Raw genomic sequence first — 2500 nt, 5'->3', positions numbered from 1 at the left:
ACGGCCCAAAAACGGGCCAAAACTGGCCATTTTTGGCTGCGCGAGCGAGCGGCGAGCGGCGGACAGCGAGCGAAGCGAGAGGCAGCACCGTCCCTGCTATACGAAAGCCCCATCCAGCCCTGTGCCACCCGGGGGGTTCCAGGGTGCTGAGATGGCTGACGTTTTGCTCCGCTCTCGACGGTCACCGCGCAATGCAAGAACAGGCCAAAAACTGGCCAAAACGGCCCAAAAACGGGCCAAAACTGGCCATTTTTGGCTGCACGAGCGAGCGGCGAGCGGCGGACAGCGAGCGAAGCGAGAGGCAGCACCGTCCCTGCTATACGAAAGCCCCATCCAGCCCTGTGCCACCCGGGGGGTTCCAGGGTGCTGAGATGGCTGACGTTTTGCTCCGCTCTCGACGGTCACCGCGCAATGCAAGAACAGGCCAAAAACTGGCCAAAACGGCCCAAAAACGGGCCAAAACTGGCCATTTTTGGCTGCACGAGCGAGCGGCGAGCGGCGGACAGCGAGCGAAGCGAGAGGCAGCACCGTCCCTGCTATACGAAAGCCCCATCCAGCCCTGTGCCACCCGGGGGGTTCCAGGGTGCTGAGATGGCTGACGTTTTGCTCCGCTCTCGACGGTCACCGCGCAATGCAAGAACAGGCCAAAAACTGGCCAAAACGGCCCAAAAACGGGCCAAAACTGGCCATTTTTGGCTGCACGAGCGAGCGGCGAGCGGCGGACAGCGAGCGAAGCGAGAGGCAGCACCGTCCCTGCTATACGAAAGCCCCATCCAGCCCTGTGCCACCCGGGGGGTTCCAGGGTGCTGAGATGGCTGACGTTTTGCTCCGCTCTCGACGGTCACCGCGCAATGCAAGAACAGGCCAAAAACTGGCCAAAACGGCCCAAAAACGGGCCAAAACTGGCCATTTTTGGCTGCGCGAGCGAGCGGCGAGCGGCGGACAGCGAGCGAAGCGAGAGGCAGCACCGTCCCTGCTATACGAAAGCCCCATCCAGCCCTGTGCCACCCGGGGGGTTCCAGGGTGCTGAGATGGCTGACGTTTTGCTCCGCTCTCGACGGTCACCGCGCAATGCAAGAACAGGCCAAAAACTGGCCAAAACGGCCCAAAAACGGGCCAAAACTGGCCATTTTTGGCTGCACGAGCGAGCGGCGAGCGGCGGACAGCGAGCGAAGCGAGAGGCAGCACCGTCCCTGCTATACGAAAGCCCCATCCAGCCCTGTGCCACCCGGGGGGTTCCAGGGTGCTGAGATGGCTGACGTTTTGCTCCGCTCTCGACGGTCACCGCGCAATGCAAGAACAGGCCAAAAACTGGCCAAAACGGCCCAAAAACGGGCCAAAACTGGCCATTTTTGGCTGCACGAGCGAGCGGCGAGCGGCGGACAGCGAGCGAAGCGAGAGGCAGCACCGTCCCTGCTATACGAAAGCCCCATCCAGCCCTGTGCCACCCGGGGGGTTCCAGGGTGCTGAGATGGCTGACGTTTTGCTCCGCTCTCGACGGTCACCGCGCAATGCAAGAACAGGCCAAAAACTGGCCAAAACGGCCCAAAAACGGGCCAAAACTGGCCATTTTTGGCTGCACGAGCGAGCGGCGAGCGGCGGACAGCGAGCGAAGCGAGAGGCAGCACCGTCCCTGCTATACGAAAGCCCCATCCAGCCCTGTGCCACCCGGGGGGTTCCAGGGTGCTGAGATGGCTGACGTTTTGCTCCGCTCTCGACGGTCACCGCGCAATGCAAGAACAGGCCAAAAACTGGCCAAAACGGCCCAAAAACGGGCCAAAACTGGCCATTTTTGGCTGCGCGAGCGAGCGGCGAGCGGCGGACAGCGAGCGAAGCGAGAGGCAGCACCGTCCCTGCTATACGAAAGCCCCATCCAGCCCTGTGCCACCCGGGGGGTTCCAGGGTGCTGAGATGGCTGACGTTTTGCTCCGCTCTCGACGGTCACCGCGCAATGCAAGAACAGGCCAAAAACTGGCCAAAACGGCCCAAAAACGGGCCAAAACTGGCCATTTTTGGCTGCACGAGCGAGCGGCGAGCGGCGGACAGCGAGCGAAGCGAGAGGCAGCACCGTCCCTGCTATACGAAAGCCCCATCCAGCCCTGTGCCACCCGGGGGGTTCCAGGGTGCTGAGATGGCTGACGTTTTGCTCCGCTCTCGACGGTCACCGCGCAATGCAAGAACAGGCCAAAAACTGGCCAAAACGGCCCAAAAACGGGCCAAAACTGGCCATTTTTGGCTGCACGAGCGAGCGGCGAGCGGCGGACAGCGAGCGAAGCGAGAGGCAGCACCGTCCCTGCTATACGAAAGCCCCATCCAGCCCTGTGCCACCCGGGGGGTTCCAGGGTGCTGAGATGGCTGACGTTTTGCTCCGCTCTCGACGGTCACCGCGCAATGCAAGAACAGGCCAAAAACTGGCCAAAACGGCCCAAAAACGGGCCAAAACTGGCCATTTTTGGCTGCACGAGCGAGCGGCGAGCGGCGGACAGCGAGCGAAGCGAGA

This window comes from Musa acuminata, unplaced genomic scaffold (assembly GCF_036884655.1).
Source record: "Musa acuminata AAA Group cultivar baxijiao unplaced genomic scaffold, Cavendish_Baxijiao_AAA HiC_scaffold_825, whole genome shotgun sequence".
NCBI classification, from domain to species: domain Eukaryota; kingdom Viridiplantae; phylum Streptophyta; class Magnoliopsida; order Zingiberales; family Musaceae; genus Musa; species Musa acuminata.
Note: the sequence above shows the minus strand (reverse complement) of the source record.